A 23,523-nucleotide genomic window follows, 5' to 3' on the forward strand; every position below is an offset into this window, starting at 1 on the left:
ATATATATATATATATAACTGAGATCATGTGAGAACCAAGGTGAATTATAGGAACTAGGAACTAATCTCAGCCATTGATCGCACTCCATCTAATGGGTCACATTGCACCCACTCTCATTAATGGCATTATCGTAATTTCGCTGTTTTCAAATTTTTTTCCAGTTTTTTTTTTTTTAACTTTTAAGGCAATTTCATTTACTTTTACTAAATTTTCATTTACTTTTGAGAAATGAAACTGTAAACTACTTTATAAAGTTAAAATATTACAAAAATGTCATTAATGATACGAGAGGCATGTGAGTCGTTCGATTAACATGATCTAAGGGCCTAGATTATTTCCTAGTTCTTATTTTAGCCTTGGTTCTCATTATAACTTGGTTCTATATATATATGACGAAATTCATGTGACGCATGGTTTGTTAGTATTCTTTTAAAACAAATATTTTTTGTATGTATGTGATTAAATTTGTTATTTTATTCGTTGTAGGTAGTATATTATTTAATATTTTTATTTTAAAAATAAATTGTAAATTTCCTCTCTTTCGTTATACATTTAGATAAAATTCCTAATCTCAATTATTTTTTATTTAATTAAGAAAAAATTGCCAAAAATAATACAACCTTTGGTCTTTTTTTTTTTAATTTATAAACAATATAACCTTTGGATTATTTTGTAATAATACAACCTTTAGGGGTTTTCATTTAAACAATACAAAATCAAATTTTCAGTGGATTTTAAAGTTAGGAAAGGGAAGGGGGTCAATTTTTGGTGGTGGGATGGGGAAGGGGGGGGGGATATATCCCCTCCCCTTCTCCCACCTCAAAACCCATTGAAAGCTCGATTTTGTCTTGTTTAAAATGAACACCCCTTAAAGGTTGTATTATTACAAATAATCAAATGGTTGTATTATTAAAAAAGCGTTATCTTCTTAATTTTAAACCCTAGCCTCCTTTTCTCTCTTCTCTCTCCTAAACCCAGTATTCATCGTCAATTTTAAAGGGGCTTCTATCGGATTTCACCGGTGGAAAGCCCCAATCTTTATTTTCTTTTAAGCCTTTTGTTTTAGGTTTCAATAATGTCTCCCTCGAAATAAAGGGTTTATCTCCTTCGAAAGACAAGGTTTTTCATACTACTTCGAAAGACAAGGTTTTCTTGTACTTAATTTGGTCTCCGGTTGTGCGGGGCTACTATTGATTATGGCTTGGATTCGGGTTACGGAATCAGCACAAGAATTTACTTTCTCACAAAATTGTGAAGCGACGACAGATCCACTCAAAAAGTTGTAGGAAAAATTGCCCAGAATAATCCCACCTTTAGCCCATCCGCTAAAAATAATCCCACCTTTGGACTATTTTTAAATAATCCCACCTTTACCCCCTTATCTTTTTTAATGGTCCCATTTTACCAGGAACCGGTTAAGTAGGTAATTTTTATTTTTGTAAGTTTAATTGACACGTGTAGCTACTTGATTGGTAAAAAAAAAACCAAAAAAGTGTAAAAAAAAATTTAAACAAAAAAAACACCACCACCTAAGCCACCACCCAAACCCAAACCCTACAACCACCATCCCCCCTAGACCCGAAATCACCGCCACGGAGATCGCACTAACCAGAATCCCACCCACCCACCCTCCCAGCCAACCCAACCCATTAACCAATAAACTTAACCATTCAAAAACCCACCAAACTAAATCGATAAATCCCAGAAAACAGGATGAATCAGGCAGGGGGATTTGACATCGGGAAATTAATTGATATGTCTATTTTATATAGTGTTTTACCCCCGTCCCTTGGTCATAATTAGTAGTGTTTTTGGCCCTTTAGGGCCACTTTTATTACTAATATGTGTTTTCTAGTGTTTTCGTAGTTTTGGTTAAGTTTTGCAGGGGATTGCACCTTTGGAGCATTTTCCCGGGATTTTTATGAAGCGACTACGAGCATTGGAGGAACACGACCATTTTTGAAACCCAAGACCGGCTAGAGCCATCGAGCCGGTGATTAAGGGCTCGGTTATTTGGATCATGAGGCAATTGGACCATGTATTCGAGACCCGAGAGGAAATATGAATTGGGCCGAGAAATCTAGCCCAATCGAAGTCCAAAACCTTGAAGATAAAGACCGGGCCCGATCGGGCAAGCAATCGCCCGATCGGGCGGATGCGCATGGGAGTGCTATCAAGGAAAGGCGCGCCCGATCGGGTGAGCTGCTAGCTCGATCGGGCGCAGCACTGAAGGATGGGCATAGGAAAAAGGCGGGCCCAATCGGGCGCCCCCTTCGCCCGATCGGGCGCGTGTTTTGTTAGAACCTGATTAAGCTTTGTTTAATTCGTGTTTTAGGAGAGATATATATTCGTTCTGTACGGATAATTAATCACTTCTTTCTCTTAGACTTTCTCTCTCTACTTAGTATTTTTTCTCTCTCTAGAATTCTCTCTAAACTCTTGTACTTAATTCCTTCATTAATTCCAGATTTGTTTTGGTACAATTTCTTCCCTTTCTAATTTCAGCTATTTTAATTGTTTTCTTGTTTATGTTTTTAATTGTTTATTTAATTGGATTAGTTATGATGATTAGTGAGTAGTTTAATTCTAGGGTTTATGGGAATCCATAATTAATATGAAGGGATAGTTTGTTATTATTGATTGTTGATATTGCATGATAATTTCCTATTGAATTGTTTTAATTCTTTGCAATTAGATTATGAATCGAGCAGATTTAATTTGATTGTGAATGTTTAGCAATATTGAATTGATGAATCGAGCAGATGTTGATTTAATATTAAAGGCTATTTTTAATAGGAACTTAGGTCTAGTAAATTGCGAGAGCCTGTTAGATCTATGTTGATTAATAAATTGCGAGAGCCTGTTAATCATGTTATTTGTGCAATGTTAATTATTAATTATTATGTTTTATCCCGGAATATTAATTATTGGTGAACCTGTGACCCTAGGTTTCCTTATTATTGATTCTTTTCTCCCTAAACTCATCCTTCGTAGTATAGAATTCATATTTAAAATATTGGTTACTTAGATAATTTAGATTATAACAATTAATTAGAATTAAAAAGACTTGTTTCCCTGTGGAGTTCGACCCTACTTCCCTATCTACTGTAGTTAGTGATTTAGGTAATTATTTTTGATTAGGGGATACGACTTTACCCTGTCAGAAATCAAGGGACGGGGGAGGTTGGCTGGGCAGAATCAGGGGATGAAGGAGGTCGGCGAAGCCGAAATTAGGGGACGGGGGATGAGGGAGGTTAGTTTGTGGGCTAATTTGTGGGCGTCGAAGCGGTTGCTCTAATGATGTTCACCGGCGGTTTGCGAAGGAGTAGCAGTAGCACTGCTACTTGGTGGTTTGCGGGCTGCTGCTGGAGTCGGGTCGGCCGAAAACTCGGAGGGATTGGCCGGAATAGGGAAGGGATTTGGTGGTCGGATTCGGTGAGGGGAAGGAGATGGTGGCCAGAAAGCCGGTGGCTGGGGCTGCCGGATTCTGGTTTTGGAATTTTTTTTGATTTTTTTTATTATTTTTAATTTTTTTTTATTTTTTGACCAATCCTATACTGACACGTGTCTAGTAACTTGTAATAACAAGTTAGGTGATCAGTTGGGACCATTTAAAGCGGAAGAGGTATAAAGGTCGGATTATTTAAAAATAATCAATAGGTGGGATTATTTTGAGCGGATGAGGCAAAGGTCGGATTATTTAGGGCAATTTTTCCAAAGTTGTATGAGACAACGAATCGAGAATATACCAAATTGTTAGATTTATGTATTTGGATTCTTAGCCCTTCCTCGATTAATTCTTGTTTGATTTTGTTAAATTCGTTTTCATCATCGTTCATTGTCAATTGTAGATGCCGTATGACTTATATTAATGAAATTTAGTGTCCTTTAGGACTTCTTTAAAAAAATATGGTTGTATTATTAAAAAAAGAATGGACCAAATGTTGTATTATTTTTGACAAATTTTCCTTTAATTAATTTAAACTTTAAAATCTCATTACCAATTTTTCTTTTGTAACACTTGAATCAATTAATTCTAAAAAAAAAATAATACAAATCTCTTATTTGATTGGCTATAATTAAATATTATAATCCTACATGGCGCGTTTAAATCTTTTAATCTTAAGTGGCTCTCGAAAAACTACCTTATCATATAACTAATATATAAAGCTAAACTTTTAGTCAGGTCACGAGACAGCGACACTTGACATTCTAACTTTTTGCCAAGTGTCGCGGCACATTGGATAGATTTAAATAGATTTCATAAGATAAAAATGTTAGTTTAGATTTCTATTTGGATAGAATTTTAGGATAAAACTGTTAGTTTAGAGTTTTATTTTCGATAAAATACCAATATTTCAGATGTACAAATTGAATTATAATTTTATTCAAAAAAATTATTAGATTATAATTCACAAAAATTATCATATAAGCTTATTTTTATATAATAATATTTTTTTTTTGCAGCGAAAGAAGTAGTTCAAAGCGTAAAACATCCATTTATAATATATACCGGTTAAAATAATATACTTCACAATCTAATAGAATTTTATTGCTATGTAGCTCTATCAATTAGGGTCGGGTCATGAGTCATCTCGATTTGAGTCATTTCAGGTTACGAGTCACGAAATGTTCAACCCTTGCCCAAAGTTTTGGGTTCGGGACGGGTCAACCCAACGACCTTTGAACATTTATTTTATTTTATTTATTTTTTGCTAAATTTTTTTTTTTTTAATTTTTTGATGTATTAAATCGAACATTTCCACCAATTCCTACTAGAATAGCTAATCGTCATATATATATATAGCAAAAGGGCAAAACTAATAATAATAATAATAATAATAATAATAATAATAATAATAATAATAATAATAATAATAATATATTGAACTGACTTGATATGATCTGAATTGAACTAACTGATAATAAGTCCAAAAGAACAAGACCTCATTTTCATGATATAATCTAATTTTCTGATTTAGCTATAAAAAAAAAATTACCTTATTTGTACAACAATAATGTAAATTAGGGCCTTATTTAATTTGTATATTATGCCCTGTTTATTTAACCTTAATTATTTTTTTAACTGAAATTCTTTTTACGGATTCTCTGTTATTTTGTTCTTGAAACTTATTGATTTTTTCTAAATTTAAATTATTTTTATTGAATTGAAATTACTTTTTATGAACTAAATTACTTTTACTGAATATTTTTTTTAAGGTGAAGTGAACAGTGTCTTACTCGCTTGGTAAAGTGATTTTTACAAATGTAATTTTCATAAGTATTCATTATGAAATTAAGATATTTAGCGTAAAATTTAGCCCATAAAATGATCTGAAATAAGTAATGTATATGGTATTAAATAATCTAAGGTGAACTAAACATTGCCTTAAAGATTTTACAAAAACAAATTTTATTTATATGTGAGTTAAGTGTATTAATTTCAAAATCGATACCATATCGACTAATTAAACAAAGGAAGTATATATAGTCATGCCAATTTCTTTCTCTCTTGCTCGATACTCAATTTCTTTAGCTTGGTTGATTACATCCTTTTTAATTGTATCTAGTTCAAGCCATGTTCAATTCATTGGATCTACTCTGATTTGTTTTGAGCTCATATCATCTGGTCTAATCTTCTTTGTAGATTTGAATAACCTTTGACTTTAATTGTATACCAATCATAGAAAGAAACACTATTATATGAGATATCATTACATTCATATAAACATGTATGTATTTTCAAGCAATGTTTTCATATTTTTTAAAATTCTAGATGTAAAGATATCTAGTGATAAGTAAATGCAAATATAAAGTAAATAATGGTCTAATTTTATCTGTTTTGACTTAGCCTGATCATTTCTAAATAATTAAGCTAGTACTCCATCTTTGTTAAAGTGTCCCAGTGATCCAATTATGATTTTTGACTACCAAGATCTTTAGTTACCAATAAATATATATTATAAAAAATTGTTATTAAAAAATTATTAGTGAGACAATTCTAACAATTATTCATATGACTATATATTAGATCTTATATATAAAACATAATTATTGATTAAAGTGATGTACTACGTATATGAATAAAGTAAAGGAAATTTTGACAATTACCACCTCCTACTTTGGTCATTTTAGCAATTACCACCTTGTATTTTTTTTTTTTTTTGAAAATTACCACCTTCTCTTTTTCAAAACACCAAAACTTACCACATTCTCTCCCTTTAACGGCCACATGACGTCATGCATGGCCCACCACTTACCTTCCCCTCCCATTTCCCTCCAATTTATTTTCCCTAACTCGATTCTTACCTTTCATTCACTAATTTTCCCCCCAAAAATCCGAAAATCTTCAACTCACTCCTCCAAATCAAAATTAATCAACAATTAGCTTTGGTTGCTGCAACATGACTTTGATTCCGAAAAGGTTGGTACGTTTTCTTCATCATAATTTCTTTTTTTTTGGGGATATGAATGCGTGTTAGGGTTTGTGGTTGCAATTTTGGGGATTAAGGTAATGTAGTTGAAATTAGGGTTTTACGAATTAAATTAGGGGTTAGGGTGTTCAATTGGTGAACTAATTAACCACAATTTATGAACTATGACCTGATTCTCTAACTTATAATTACTTGTAGCTAACTAAAGATGTGATTTTGTGCAGACTGAATTTCACATCTGCAAGTGTGGGTATCTTGCTTCGAATTTGACTTCATGGACTAAGCAGAATCCAGGGAGAAGGTTTCAAGCTTGCCAATTTTACGAGCAAGACACTGATAGCAGGGGTTGTGACTATTTCAAATGAGTGGACCTTGAAATGATTGAATGGCAAAAGGATGTGACTAATTCACTCATGGCTGATGTGAATGCTCAGAAGATTGAGTTGACGATGATGAAGAAGGAATTGGATGATGTGAAAGCTGAAAAAGGTTGCCTTGCACTTGAGAATGAAGCACTGAAGAAGGAATTGAAGTTCATGAAGTTCTAGGCTTTGTCAATTTCACTTTACACTATCAAATTACCTTGCTTTTTAACTCCGTTTTGCAATTTCCAAACAGCAAAGGCCTCCTAGCTTGGTCCCCCCTTCAACAATGACGTTTCCAACCCTATTCTAGTCTCTTACTGCGCCAGGAACAATGTACTATTCTGGGCAATTTAGCAAGTATTTTGACCAAGAATAATGAGGAGAGAGAGAGGATGTGACAAGAGAGAGTAAAATCTCATAAATTTTTAGGTGGGTGAGGATGAATTGATGAACAATAATGGTGAATGAGAGAGAAGAGAGACAGGGGAGAAGAGTGTCGAAATAGAAATAGAAATGAAAATAAGGAGGGAAATGGGAGGGGAAGGTAAGTGGTGGGCCATACATGACGTCATATGGCAGTTAAAAGGGGAGAAGGTGGTAAGTTTTGGTGTTTTGAAAAAGAGAAGGTGGTAATTTTCAAAAAAAAAATACAAGGTGATAATTGCTAAAATGACCCAAGTAGAAGGTGGTAATTGTCAAAATTTCCTAAAGTAAAAGTCAAAATGAAAAGCTTAAAAATAAACACAATGAGTAAATGCTTAAAAAGTTGAATTGAGCATTACTTTTCTATTTTTTGTATTCTAGATCGATTTAGGATTATTTTAGAATACCTAACTCTTGTAAGAGAAGTTAGACTCTATAGTACTCTTTATTAGACTCGACAAACGGGTCATTCAGGTCAGGTACGAATTGGGACAATTTTGGGTTGGGTTATTTTTAGCACTATCAAAACGGTTTAACAGTTCGGGTTCGGTTCAGTTTGAAATCGGTTCGGTATTAAATCGGGTCGGTTTGAAATCGGTTTAAGTGTCTCGCGGGTCGGTTTCAGTTCGGTTTAAATAGTTATCGGTTCGATTCGGTTTCGGTTTATTCTTGAGTGGTTTTAATTCGGTTTGGGTTGTAAACAGTCCGGGTAATAAACGGTTCTGTGCAGACGGGTTGCAGTTTGTTAACGGTTCGGTGCAAACGGTTTTTATCCCGGTTCAAACAGTTTCGGGTAGGAAACGGTTTCGGGTTAGAAACAGTTCGGTTTTTTTTCGGTTCAGCTTATAAATAGTTCGGTTCTTTTTCGATTCAGTTTATAATTGGTTCGTCTCTTTTTCGATTCAGTTTATAACTGGTTCGGTTCTTTTTTGGTTCAGTTTATGGCAGATAGGAGGATTTTTAGTGGCAGGAAGATATTTTATACTATGATAATAATTTGGCAGGAAGATATTTTTATACTATGATAATAAATTTTCAATAAATATTAATTTGGCAGAAATTTTTTTTGTACTATGATAATTAAATTTCATTTAAAACATCTTTTAACTTGATTTTAATATTATCTTTATAGTAAGCAGTTTGTATCCGATTCGTTTATAAGCGGTCCGGTTCATAAACGATTCGGTTTGCAAGCGGTTCGGTTTATATACAATTCGGTGCAAACGGGTCGCGGGTTGTTAACAATTCGGTGTAAACGGTTTTTATCCCGGTTCAAACGGTTTCGGGTTGAAAGCGGTTTCGGTTCTTTTTCGATTCGGTTCTTTTTCGATTCGGTTTGATTTCAGTTCGGTTTAGAACTGGTTCGGTTCATTAACGGGTTCGATTCTTATACGGTGTAACGTTATTCAGATCGGTTCGGTTTCGGGTTCATTCACATACGGTTCGGGTCGGTTTTCGGTTAAAAAAAAACGGTTTTTAATCGGTTCGGTTCTCATTTGGGTCGGTTTGTTTCGGGCAGTTAAACGGTTTCGGTTTGAAATTTGAAAACACTAGTTATTTTGGGTCAGTTAATATTTGGGTCGGGTACGGGTCTGGTCGGGTTAATTCTGGTTTCGGGTATGACTCGGGTCAGGTATCGAGTCAAGTTTGGATTGGGTCAATTTCTGGTCGAGTATGTTCAAGTCAGATAATTTTCGGATCGAGCATGTTCAGGTCATATTCGGATCAGATCAAAATCGGATTGGGTCATCTTCGGGTTGTTCATAATCTAATTGTTGATCAAGCTCAAATCGATAATTTTATGTTATGTTAGTGTTATAATAAGTACTATCAATTCGGTTTATGAACTTGGCTACAGTTAAGAATGAACAATTTGGGTCATTTTTGACATTAGACATTTCTAGTTTAATTATAAGGTAAATTTAGTTCGAAAAATTTCGAGTATCAAGTATGTTTAGATCAAACACTTCGAGTCAATTTCTGGTTGGGTCATTTTGGGTATCGAGTCAACTTTGGGTCGGGTGAGTTCAGGTGTTGGGTCAAGATCGGGTCAACTCCATTTTCGGGTTGGGCATGTATCGAGTCAGGTAGATTTCGGATTTCATGTCAATTTCAGCTTGATGTTTTTGGGTCGATTTTGGGTTTCAGGTCAGATCATCAGATCTGGGTCAGATATGCCAGGTCTACTCTTTATAAAGGGGTCATGAGTCTAGATATTTCGCACAACAACGAACATAGATTTTTTTTCTCAACTAGTTTGTGAGGGTTTTCCATGTAAAATATCACCAGATAATACCTAAGATATTCTCAGTTTTTTAAATTATTAATAATTGAAATATAGAATTTTTTAGAAAAATACAAAATATAACACAACAAAAAAAAAGTTATAGTAATATATAGATATAATGAATTTTCTTATTAAATTAGAATTTTTATTAAAAAAAAAGAGTTTAAGAGGGAAAATTCCCTCCAAAATATGGAGTAATAGATTTGTCATTATTATTTGGACATATGGTAAAGAGAAGGTAGTGGGTGGGAGCGGGCGTACGAACTGTTTGGTGCGGGAGGCTTGGCTGATATATTTTATTTGTTGGTTGATATGTTTCATGTGTTGGCTGATATGTTTCATTTGTTGGCTTATATAGTTTATGTGTTGGCTAATATATTCCTTTTGATAGCTGAAATGTTTTTTTCCCCTTTTGTTGGCTGATATTAGACATCATTTAGCTTATATGTTTCTTTGGTTGGCTGATATATTTATTTTGTTGGCTAATATGTATATTTTAATTGTTGGCTTATATGCTTTATTTTAATTTGTTGGCTGATATGTTTATTTTGTTGGCTTACCTACTGGTTTTATTTATTGATTTCATCCTTTTGTTGGCTGATATGCTACATCTGTTGGCTGATATGTTCTTTATGTTGACTTTTTTGTACCTTTTGTTTGCTAATTTCATCATTTTGTTGGTTGATATGCTTCTTTTGTAGGATGATATGTTCTGTCTCTTGACTGATAAGTACCTTTTGTTAGCTGATATTTATTTTACTCTTGTTGGCTGATATATTATTCTTGTTGGCAAATAGGTTAGTTTCTTGTGCTGACTAATACGTTTTTATTAGTATCTCATGTGTCCATAATATTGACTGATATCATACATTAATTGGTTGATATGTACATTTTGATGGCTGATATGAGATATTTGTTGGCTAATATGATACTACGGGGTACTATTTTTATTTCTTTCTCTCTCCTCTTTCTCCCTCTTCCTTTCTCCGCCTCTTTTTTCCTTTCTCTTTATTTCTCACACAACCTCCCACCCAAGACCCAACAAAGCACGCCATAACCTCATTCACCCTAACCTCACGACCCATACCTCATGCCACACCCAACCAGCCACCACCCTAATCTCACGCCACCGCCTAACCACCCACCGCCCTAACCCACGACCCTAACCTCACACCACCACCTCCAACATCACAGCACCACCAGCCACCATCAACCGGCAAATCGCAAATCGCAACCACCAGCCACCAGTCGTTGACCACAAATCATCAACCACCAGCTAGCTATCAGTTGCAAATCACATCACCACCAATCACTTGCCAAAAATCACAATAAGCATAACCGCTTCACCTTTGTCTCCGTCTTCGTCAGCATCGTCATCTTTGATTCAATAAGAAAATAATTCATTTTCTTCGATTTGGTTGGCTGATTCAAGCACTATGATCTTATTATCAGAATTATGTGCCCTAATTCTCAGTTTCCTTTGATAATTGAAATATATGGTGAAGTTTCAATTGTGTTTGAAGGGGAAATCGGCTTGTCCGCACAAACACTTGGGTGCGGGTGTCCGCACCCAACAGTTAGTGTATTGTAAATAACCACCCCTCAAAACACCCAATTTAAAACTAACCATCCATTTTTTACGACATTATAAAATATCATCTCTACAAATCAAAAGCGTTAGATTTCACCACTTCTTAATAAAAACCTCCATATTTGAGCTAGATTCGTACAAGTAAAGAAAATGAAATAATTGGACAAAGCTAAATTAAAGCAAATGGACCAACAATAATTGTAAAAAGAGTGCATGAATATGGTCATATGGCCACTTAAAGGACTCATATTATGTAATTAAAAAGATAGTTGTCTCGGCAATCTTGTATTAAGACTAATACAGTTACAGATGATCTATGTTGCCAGCTGAATGAGTTGTACGACACACTCACTAGTATTATAATGTCTCTTTATTAATTTTAGTGGTAGAACTTTAATTAATTTTTATGGTCAAATTTGTTTGTGCATTGAGCAAATTGTTTCATTTAATCATTTTGACGACCAATCATAAAGATTTTTCATTATTAAAATAAACTTTATGTAAAGCATGCTCCTTAGACCAATAATCATGTAACAATTTCCCACTAACAATCTTTTTCCGTTACAAATTGCTAAAAGGGAAGAAATAATATCTCAATCTAATCCACAAATTGAAGTAGTGCTCCCTAATTAGCTACGTCAGAAAATTGCGTAATAGAAATACCACTAAGTGAAGACATCATCCGCATTTTGCAACTAGGCAAGCATCATTTCCTAACAGAACGTACAATAAGAAGCATATTCCCGATAATCAAGCATGTTTGGTGAAATTAGTAGGAAACTCATTTTGTGGATTTTGATTTTACAAGTTTATCATTCACTGACTTAAATTTACATAGGTTTGCAAGCAGAGAATTGGTAGGAACTTATTTTGTGGATTTTGATTTTACAAGTTTATGATTCACTGAATTAAATTTACATAGGTTTGCAAGCAGATAATTTCCTCAACTCTGTGTTATTAAGCTGACAAACCCGTGAGAATTGGTGGTTCAGTATATATGATTCTAATTCCTAAAAGAATAAGTTAGTTTTCATAAATTACCATACTAATATTGTACACTGCACACCAGTAATAAATCATTTTTAAAAACAATCTATACTAATATTTTAAGCATTTTTAAGAACATCCATGTGTCACGTATACTCTCCTCATCATGCCACGTCATCCATTCAACTACTCATTACGCCACGTGGCTCTCCCTTCCATATGTTTTTCATTGCATGACAGACACTTAATTTTTTTTTTTTTTAAAAAAAACACAAGATTTGAACACGCAACCTCTAAGTCTAAAACTAAGTGTCTTATCACCAAGTTATGTGAATTTTTTATGATATCTTTTGAATACAAAATAGTAATGTGTAGCAAATGAAAATATATATGAATAACAAATTTAATTACAAGAAAAATGAGTCATAAATTACAACGTATAACGATCAACTCCATGTAATAACCCGGGGTAGCACATGGGCTCAAAAACTAGTTTAGATTTAAATGCAAGTGATAAGTATAGAAAATAAATAGATAAACTTTACTTTAATTAACAAAAAAAAAAATGTGATTCTATTATATAATATTATTAATCATAAGATTCTATTACATAATATGCGTGATTAACTATGGATATATAAATCTTATAGTTGACGTGTTTTTTTTTTTTTTTTTTTTTTTTTGAGAAAGGATTGACGCAATATTTTGGTTAGTGTTTAATGTGTTGCTTATTTTAGAATGTAATTGATTCTATTGTATACATGCATAATATTATCAATCATAAGAATCCATCAATAATTAATAACTAGGGTTTTCTAAGCTATACCCCTAAGGTATTCTTGTTTCTAAGGTGTACCCATGCCTTTTCAAGTTTCTAAGTTGTGCCCTTCAACTCCTTATCAATACTAAAATGTACCCTTATTAGTTGTTTAAAAGTTATTTGAGAGTGTGATTTCGTGGCTTCAGTTTTCATTATTAGGGTTGCGGTGGCTAAGATTTCTTTCTCCTACCATTTCCGTACCTTTTATCATCTTTCTATTAAATTTATAGTTAACTTTAGGTGACGTGGAAGTCCCAAGGAGGGTACCATTCATTAATGGTAGTGAGTTGAGGGGCACAACTTAGAAAGTTGAAAAAGCATGGGTACACCTTAGAAACTCGAATACCTTAGGGGTATAGCTTAGAAAAACCCTAATAACTATATATTAAAAGCGAAACCAAGATTGACACATGTCATCTCATGGTTAAAAAAATTTCCGTCCATTTTTACCTTTTGTTTTTATGCAAATTCTTTAAGGAAACTATTTTATGATAATCTAAATATGTTTCCTCCAATTAAAATTCTTAACAATAATATTTCTCCATATAAACCCAACTAATATATTTTTACATATACGTAGTATTTTATATTAGGAGTTTTATCTGTAAAAAAATGAACTTACATTAATTAAGTCAATATTATCAAACAACTAGGTTAGGTCCCGTGCCATGCACGGTAATTTCAATAACTATTATTTAATCGACACTATACTAAATTATATTACAAAAATTAAAAAATAATAATAAAAAAATTGTCTAGCTTATCATGAATTTATTATGAAAGAGTCTATATTAGCAAAAATAGATATTTTAATATACACACTTATATATGTAAATTTATGTACAGTACATTTCACCAACAGACTTATATCATTCTTCCTATTAACCAAATGAATATCTTAACAATATGTATTTAACCCGTAAATAGTTTTTTTACCCATAAAATCATTAGTATGTTTCATTACTTTGTATATCTTATGCAATATACTTTTTTCAAACTAACTTAAAATATTATTTTCATTTCTTCCTTAGCAAGCTTTTCAAACACAAATACAAAAATCTTAATAAAAATAATTCTTGTTGTAATATGGAAGAGTAGTTTATACTACTATGTATGTCATAAATTATGTTAAGAATTTGATTATTTTTCCCTTAACTTAAGTTTATGGCATCAATAAATATTGTGTGAGAATATATTAAATCTTTTTTATTCTTTGAGTGTAAAATTTGTTTCCTTAAAATAAAAAAAAATAAAATAAAAAAAAAATAAAAAAAAAACACTAAAGGACACACCTGGAGATAACACGTGTCATTGCCGGTGTGTCTTTTAGTGTATAGTTAGTTATTGATTGATTATTGATAGTTGGTACTGCTCTATATTATCTTAGTTTCCGATAATACTATTAACTTTTTTTATTTAGTTACTTTTGAAATAATGTTTAATTCAATTAAAAACAAAATCATTCCGTTAACACACACACACATATTAGAATTTTATATTTTTAGAACTTTATATTTTTTGAAATAAAACGTCATAGACCCTTTTTACATAAATAAAATAAAGTCAAGTTTAAGTGTCACTAATCTTGACATTGGTATAGCTAGTTATAAAATTAAAGTTATATTTATTTTGATTTAGTATTATGAATATAATTTTTTATAAAATTCAATGCAGTAACTCCTTATAAGATTTAATAACAACTATGCATCAATACAGTAAATCTTTATAAGATTTAATAACAACTGTGCATTAATACAACAACTCTTTATAAGATTTAATAACAACTGTGCATTAATACAACAACTCTTTATAAGATTTAATAACAACTATGCATCAATACATACATCAACTCTTTATAAGATTTAATAACAATTGTGCGTTACAACGGGACTAAAAATAATTTGACGATAAATATCAATTTTTTTATAGTTATTAATCCTTAATATTTATTCAACTTATTTTAGCAATTCTATTTCCTTAAATTAAGGCAGACATCACGTGCATATAGAGCTATTAATTTTATGATAGAACATCATTTGACCTATATCAAGATAACCTTTTCTTTGGGCTTGGGCCTTTATTTAGAACCTAATAGTTGAATGAAGTTTTTGCCATATGGAATTAGGATTCAAATTCAAGCAAATAGGATCTTAAATTTAGCAAAGATTTATCTTCATTCAATAACAATATACTTCCTCGATTATTATTTAATTGTGACAGTTTTACTTTTGCACTATTTAAATTGATTCATAAAATTAAAAATGATACATGTCACAATAATAATTATCCCTCCATCTCCTCATTCCTCTAATATTTAACCAACTAAGGGTTGTTCACATTTACTGAAGTGAACTGAATTGAGCTGATTGAACTAAAGTGAACTGAGATAAAAGGAATATTTTATGAGAGAAGAAAATTAGGTGCTGAACTAAACTGAATTAAATTGATTGGAGCTGAAGTGAACTAAACTGAACTGAAATTAAGCTGAACTGAACACACTTAGGATAAGTAGTTTGGAGTGAATTGAACAATTGTATGCATGTTTCTTCGAATAACAAATGATACATGTCCTAATAATAATAATAATAATAATAATAATAATAATAATCGAGTAAGAGACAAATGTGGATGAAATCGACCTTTAATTTAGTCTCGGTTGCATAACTTCATCCCAAAATTTTAGATGTTTCGAGACCTTTTTAGAGCCAAAAATAATCTAATGCATTATTGGAGGGGTGTAAACATAATGCGTCAAATCGTGGTTGCATTGACCCTTATGTAAATAATCCATTAATTGTTTATAAGTTCCTTTAAAGATTTGTCGGCCCATGGCTCATTAATTTTTATCGTGGTTGCCTTTGACCCCTACGTAAATAATCCATTAATGGTTTACAAGTTCCTTTAAAGATTTGTTGGCCTGTGGCTCATCAATTTTTATCTTGTCCCTAATCGTATTATGTCAAATTTACAAATTTACCCATACACAAAGCTTACCCATTTGAATTTATAAAAGTGAGATGATTCGGTGAATTATGAATGACCATAATAATATAATGACCAAATCAGAAAAGGCAAAACATGATAATATATTCAGTTGCAATTAAATTAGTTGTGCAAGATAAAATGCCAATAGAAGAAAGCTCTCTTTCTTTAATTTTGTCCTTTATTTTGTGTTTATTCAAGGCCATTAAGGTCTTGTTCTCTTCACATGGCCTAATTGCTCGATTTATTTACAAATACTTTTTGATTGTCTTTTGTACGTGATTAATATTTTAAGAAATACATGCAAAAGTAGGGTTTAATCTTGTTTTCTGACTCATTTCAATATATATTTCAAATTACGTACTAACAAATTATATTTTTTTACTAAAGTATAATTAAAGATATTAATGGTATAAAAAATGTGTGTCAACAAGCATGAAATCTTAAAGTCGTAATTGAAAAAGAATAGATGAATTAAAGTACTTCTCTATGTACCATGTTATTAGAATATGTCTTGAATCAATTAGACTCCTTCAAATAATCAATCTAAGGGTCTCGCGGACCAGTTATAGAGTCGAGGTCTAGGGGAGACACTCACTAGTTTAGGTGTTAGGGGTTGCAATGTGGTGCTTGATGCCGGGAGGTCCAAGGGTAGGTTAAGGCAATTCCCCATTCAAACTTAGAATATTTGTTACGTGGGCCATGAATTTTTAATTTATTTTTACGTGGACATGTTCTCTTCAACTTAATTTCAGTTCAGTTAAGTTTCTAATTTCCTTCTCTCATAAACAATTCATTTCAGCTTAATTCAGTTCATCTCAGTTTAGTAAATCAGAACAGACCCTAAATATTGATACAGGTTAAAGTTACTGTTAAGAATTACTGATATTTATTCTTCTTACGATTTTAATAGAAATTATATGTGGTAGAATTTTCGTTGGATTTGTGGTCCATAAATTGTTTTTTTCACGTTACTTTAGGACAAAAATTGATGTAAACATGATTTCTGGAGCATCATGTCTTGGAGTGGATTGTATTTTAGTTTTTTCTACCAACCTATGACTGCATGCAGTTTAGATGTCACTTTCCATTGGACCTTTCTTTAGAATTGTTTCATCTTTTTTCTCTCATCTTCATTTTTCTGGTAAGTTAGCAATGTGTATATTAATATATACTGAACATCAAAGTTAATAACTTCTGCAAAAACTTATATAACAGAGTTCAGTAGTTCCAGCAGATCCTTATGCGTCGTCTTTTGCCGATGAATCCTCAGTGTAACTCAGTTTCGCATGTGATTATGCAAGGTAACATTTATGCTTTTGTGAAAAAAAAATCCGATCTTTAAAAAATTGATTGAGCTCAGTCAGATTAAAAACCTAAGATAAACATAAGCAACTTATAGGTCAGACTCTTAAGAATAGTGCGAGATAAGGGATCAGAATCACATCCCTATTAACTCTAGTGTAACCCCTATGGCAAATTTAATATATACTTTGTTTCTCATATAGTTTGTTAGGAAATAATAATAATGTTTAATATGAAGTATAATAGACTTTTATCTTATAATAACTTAAAACAAATATTGATAAAAAGGTATTGAGCTTCTACCATTTACTCAAACCCTAATTAACTTACACTTTTAATAAACTTTGATCTTGAAATAACTTTAAACTAATTGTGTCAAAAAGACATTAAGCTTCTACCATTTATTATTGGTATAAATTAAAATAGACATGTTGCTACTTGTACGAGTTTTATTAACCATTTACTGATATATAAGTGTCTTTTTTTTTTATCCCGCTATATTTCATAGAGTAAAAATATCGACAACTCGACTTTGATATAATCTCTTGTTTACCTCTTCATGGTATCAAAGGCTCATCCATATGAATAAAAAGTACTGATGTTTTACATTTCATTACCTCCACAAAAACACACAAAAAAAGGCCTTAAATTTCTTTGTGTGTGGGGAAAGAAATGCATGTTGGGTGCATTTAGATGTCATGTCATGAAATTTTTCATAATTGTCTCGTGTTGGCTAAATTATAATATACGATGAAAAATGGAAGATAATTTAGATATCATATATTATGTGGTGTAATACGCTTCTCAAGAATTAAGAGAGGACCCAACATTTTTGGTAACATACTAACATAGCATAAACTTTAGCCACGTTGCAATTGGTGTGTCATTTTCAGTCATTTTCTTGCTTCCCACAAAATTTAGTCCCATACTCTCATTTTCCCCTTTGATGGAAACTTTGAGCCAAATCCACCCTTTTGTTGCAATGGAACATGCAATTAAAGACGCCAAGTAATACTTCGTCTAGTGTTAAGACAATGAATTTGAGCTTAATTCACCCTTTTATTGCAATGAAACATGCAATTAAAGACGCCAAGTAATATTTTGTCTAGTGTTGGACAACAAATTTAAGCTAAGTGCCTAAGTCTACCCTTGGTAACGGTGAAACGTGCTTTTGAAGATATCAACTTGTACTTTGCTTGTGTTATATAAGTGCTAAACTTAGTGACGATCTTTAAGTTACAGAGTTTATCTGTCTTAATCAACCTAGCCCTAAAACAATAAACCAACATAATATAGCTAATTCCACGTACTAGTACAACCTTGTTTAATGAAAATTTGTAATCTCAAACAGCCAAATAGCCAATAATAATATATTTTTTGGCATATGGATTTTCGGGTTCTTAATAAAAATAATAATAAAAAAAAAAGCCATTTCCATTAGTGTCTTGAAAATGAATTATGATTGTTTTAAATTATTTAAATTTCTTTCTTATCCTTGTCACCTCCTAATAATAACAATGAGAATAATGCAATAATACTGTAGTAGTAATAATAAGCGTCATTTCTTTGAGCTCATAAATTAAATATACTCCTAAGTCCTAACTGCCTTGGAATTCACCATTATTATTCAAAATTAAAATTAAAAGATTTGTTATTTTTTATATTGATAAATGGTTGCATTGTCTCCAATGGACACAATTAAAATTAGAGCTATATATATTTTTAAAATGTCTATTTCAAATGGGAAAAAATATCTCATCCTACATCTTTATCATAAAATTACCTCTAAAACAAGAGTAATAAATATCTTCACTCTTAACGTGTAATGAAATGCTATATATCACACCTAAATATATATTTTGATTAATAGTGATAAAAAGGATAATAATGTACGGAGTAATACTTTACGTAGTATTTGATGATGTTAAACAAAAATATATTCGCTAATAAATAAATGCGAATCTAGCAGTCAGGCCACGAAACAACGATATTTGACATTTCATTATTTCGTCGAGTGTTGAGCCACGTAGGTGGCAAATAGGTATTATTGTGACATATATGATGCTAAGTAAGTGAATTTTGGATAGGTTTTATAAAATAAAAATGTTGCATAGTGTTTTATTATCGATATACTTCTAATATTTCATATATAAAAAAAATTAATCATAACTTTTAATAGATTTCCGATAATTCGGTTCTATTTCCATCATAAAATTTGTTTTAAAGTTATTTAAAATAAGATCCATTTATAATATTTTAAACTTTTAAAAAAATTTATAGAAAATCCGTTTAAATAATTTTATTTTGGTAAAAATACTTTCAATTCAGTAGAAATAATTTAGGTTCCATAAAAAACCTTTCAAGTTACTAATATTTTATTTCCCTCAAAAAAAAAAGTTACTAATATTTTATCAACAATCCAGGCATCGCCCGAGCAAAAACTTGTCATCAATAATTTTAATACTAAAAGCAAAACCAGTGATGACACATGTCATCCGCTGATTGAAAATGTTCCCTCTACTTTCGTCTTTCTTTTTGTTTTGTCAATCCTTCATGAAAACGTATTTATTTGTATTTATAGCCTATAACATTCACCTTTGACTTTGACAATTATATTTGTTCCTCAAATGAATCATTTTTATATGTATACCGTACATTTTTTATTAAGTAATTTTATTATAAAAATGAGCATAAGTACTATATAAGGATATTATAATTCTTTTTTTAGTATATAATTATTATATTAATGTTGTACTTTGCTATACTGTATAATTTAGTAAATCCGTGCATTGCATGGGACTTTAGCTAGAATCTAATATATATATATATATATATATATATATATATATATATATATATATATATATATATATATATATATATATATATATATATATATATATATATATATAAAGAAAGGGGAGTTTTTTCCCGAGATTTTAGAGAGCCACGTATGATCTAATTTTCTTAGCGCGCCATGTAAGATTGTAAATATTAGTTGTAGACAATTAAATAAGAGATTATTAATTTCTTTTACAATTAAATAATTCAAATGCCATGCAAGCAAAATTGGCGAATAATCAATAATATCTTTAAGTTTTAATTAATTAGATATAAAATATTATCTTTTGATAATAGGAATTTTATCTAAATATGTAACAAATTTTAACATATACAAAAAAAAATTAAAAATTCAAACAAACCGTGAATCGCACGGGCTTTATCTAGTATAAATAATGTAGGAATTTTTCGAGAACATTCAGTGCGCCACATAAACAAAGGTATTATTTTGACCAATTATAAATTAGATTTGTGTTTTATTTTTGATTAAAAAATTTACTCAACACCTAAGCAAAAGTGACAAATCCGATTTAAGAGTTTTATCAATTAGGTAAAACAAAATGAATAGTGATTTATTTATATTTAAATTATATAAAAAAAACTAAATATTATCTTTAAAAAAAATTAAACATATCTTTGGATTCAAATTATTTATAAAAATCTACTGTATAAATAATATTTTGATATTAAGAGTTAAAATATTTATAAGATAGAAGTTATCTTTTGGTATTAATGGTTTTATCTAAACATCTATTGAATGAGATGATATTTTCAAAAAATATATTAAAGAAAAAAATTTACCTTTGAACATTTATGTGAAATTTATTTCAAAAAATTTAGATAGATTTTTTTTTTTGTTAGAGATTAAGCAATCACAAAAAATATACAAAAGACAAGAATAATAATTTACGATTCAAATTATTTTTTTAAAAAAATATCTTTTCACATTAAAGATTTTATCCAAATATATAACGAATAAAATAGCACATTTAAAACTTATTCATATTTAACAAATTCATTGTCATATAACTAACAACAACAAATAAGGTTTCAAATATACAATGAATAAAATCGTATTATAAATTACATTTAAAAAAATTATACTTTTGTAGGTAATAGACAATAGCAGTTTTATTAAATTATTATGTGTGGTTTTGTATGAAATTATTAAATATTAAAATAAATCAAATAATTTAAAAAAATTAGAGTCTATCTAACTAAGAAAAATATCTTTCATAGAAATTTATGTATGAAAAACTCGTGCATCGCACGGACTTTCATCTAGTATATTGGAGCATTCAGCACGCCACACCACATATGCAAAGGTATTATTTTGACCAAATAAAAATAAAATTTACTCCCTCTGTTTCATAATTGGAAGCCTGTTTTCCTTTTTTGGTATTCAAAATTAGAAGCCTATTACTATGTATAAATAATAATTTTGACAATAATACCCTCTTTTTTTTTATGTGTCATACTTTTTCTTTTTCATTTTGTACTTTTGACAACAATTCCCAACACTTTCTCTCTCTTCAATAATTCTCAACCACTTTTTTCTTTATATCTATCTCTCTCTAACCTCACATGCATATTTTTATACCCAACTAACTTCTTTGATTCCCGTGAAAAATAGAAAATAGGCTTCTAATTATAAAACGGAGGGTGTATAATTAATTTTAAAATTAAAAAAAAAAAAAAATTCCCTTGCCACCTAAGCAAAAAGGACGAATGAGATTTAACAATTTTGCTCTGTAGGTAAAAACAATGAATGTTGATTTAGCAGTATTTAAATTATTTTCAAAAATTGAAAATTATTTTTTTATGAACTAAAAATAATCTTTGAATATAATAAATTTAAATTATTTAATAAATAAAAATTGTGCATTGCACGGACTTAATCGATAACCATATATGCAAAATTAATGAATGAGATTTAAGACAATTAATATTGCATGCCATGTAGGTTAAAAGAATCTACAAATATTGATTTAGCATTGAATATATTTTTAGGAAAAAAAAAAAAAAAAAAACCACTAGGTTAGGTTAAATGATATCATAATAATATCATTTAGGCATGATGCTGCTGATGCGAGCACTAAAAGCTAGTTTGAATTGTTTTAACAAACTAGGTTAGGTTTCGTGCCATGCAAGGTAACTTTCAATAACTATTATTTAATTAACATGAAATTAAATTATAAATAAATTAAATCTGGCTAAGTTATTAATCTGTAAAATGAATTTATTAGATATTTTAAAGTACGTATGTATGTATATTTATATATATATCACCAACAAATTTATATCGTTTTCTTCTTGTTAACCAAATAAAAATTTTAACAATATGTATTTAACCTGCAAATAGTTTTCTTTTTTGCACACTATTATTCATTATCTCTTATGTATGTTGCATTTATTTTTTCTCAATAATCAACTGACTTAAAATATTTTTTTCATATCTTTCTTGACAAGCTTTTCATACATGATTAAATACAATTATTTATTTTTTTCTTAAAAAAAAACCTTGTTTTATTAATAATAAAATAGTACGTAACTCTACATATTTCATAAATTATGTTAAGAAGTTGTATCAAATTATCAATATATATTTGGAAGGATACATTTAATCTCTTTTTTTTTTTTTTTTTTTGTAGGAAAATCTTTTATATATGTATAAGATTTATTTCCTATATAAATACTTTAAAAAAATTATAAAATTAAGGGACACACCAAAAAAGACACATGTCATTAGTATATACTAGTTTTGTGCCCGTGCAATGCCCGGGCTATTTATTGAATTTTAAGATAAATTTTTAATCTATATTTAAAAATTTAAAATATATAATTGATACAAAATTATGCTTTTATGATGATTGTTATCTAGTAGGGGTATAATGACTAAAAATAATGTTGGTAAAAATGTTTGATTAAATACATAAAAAATTTTAAAATTATCAAAATAAATAAATAAATAAATAATTTCAAAGCCTGTTGGGTTGACCTGAACCAAAATCTTGGGGAAGGGTTGAACATTTCTTGACTTATAACCTGAAATAACCCGATCAAAAATGACCCATGGTCCGACCCTAATTGACAGATCTACATAGTAAAGATTATAATCATTATATTAGATTGTGAAAGGTATTGTTTTAATCGATTAGAATATATTATAAATGGATTTTTTACGTTTTGATCTATTTCATTTGTTCCAAAAAAAATATTATGATATAAAAAATAGATTTTATAGGCCAGGATAATTATGAAGGATTATAATTTAAAACTTTTTTGAATAAACATATTATTCAATTTGTACCTATGAATATTGGAATTTATCTAAAATAAAAATCTAAACTAATAATTTTATTCTAAAATTTTATCCAAATTTGATTGAAAATAAAATTTTATATTAATGTAACATTTTTATCTTATATAGTCTATCTAAATCTATCAAACATGGTGCGACACTGGCGAACAATCAGAATGTCAAGTG

This window comes from Chenopodium album, chromosome 9 (assembly GCF_948465745.1).
Source record: "Chenopodium album chromosome 9, dcCheAlbu1.1, whole genome shotgun sequence".
In the NCBI taxonomy this organism is placed as follows: domain Eukaryota; kingdom Viridiplantae; phylum Streptophyta; class Magnoliopsida; order Caryophyllales; family Amaranthaceae; genus Chenopodium; species Chenopodium album.